Genomic DNA, 362 nt, shown 5'->3' with positions numbered 1-362 from the left:
GGCTTTTCCGTGGGTGGGTGGTTCATTTTGGGAGAGGATTGGGCTTTCTGCAGCTCCCCACGGCTCTGCTGCCCCTCGGCCTCTGGATGGAGGCTGGAGGGTCGCTGGTTGATGGTGCAGCTCAAGCCCCGGCATGGCAGTGGGAATCTCCGCCTGTGGCTTTGCAAGAGAGTGACTGAGAAGGGGGTTACGGTGGAGAATGGGGGCACAGGGGTCCAATCCTGCTCTTCCAGGCTCCAACCAAACCGCATTGTGCATCGCTGGCTTTGCTTTTCCTCCCTCCTCCTGTTATAGAATCATAGAATGGTTTGGGTGGGAAGGGACCTTAAAGACCATCTAGTTCCAACCCCCCTGCCATGGGC

The 362-nt window shown here is 58.0% G+C and overlaps 1 protein-coding gene across 1 annotated transcript in view; it reads right to left on the bottom strand.

Annotated features, from left to right (window-relative positions):
- Nucleotides 1-362, bottom strand: part of TNFRSF13B (tumor necrosis factor receptor superfamily, member 13B) — a gene marked incomplete at its 5' end in the record, with an annotated part of 1,953 nt that overhangs the window by 1,361 nt on the left and 230 nt on the right. The window lies entirely within an intron of this gene.

The sequence above is a fragment of the Eurypyga helias genome, unplaced genomic scaffold (genome assembly GCF_000690775.1).
Source record: "Eurypyga helias isolate BGI_N326 unplaced genomic scaffold, ASM69077v1 scaffold32493, whole genome shotgun sequence".
In the NCBI taxonomy this organism is placed as follows: Eukaryota; Metazoa; Chordata; class Aves; order Eurypygiformes; family Eurypygidae; genus Eurypyga; species Eurypyga helias.
This window is presented reverse-complemented; position numbering and strand designations above follow the sequence as displayed.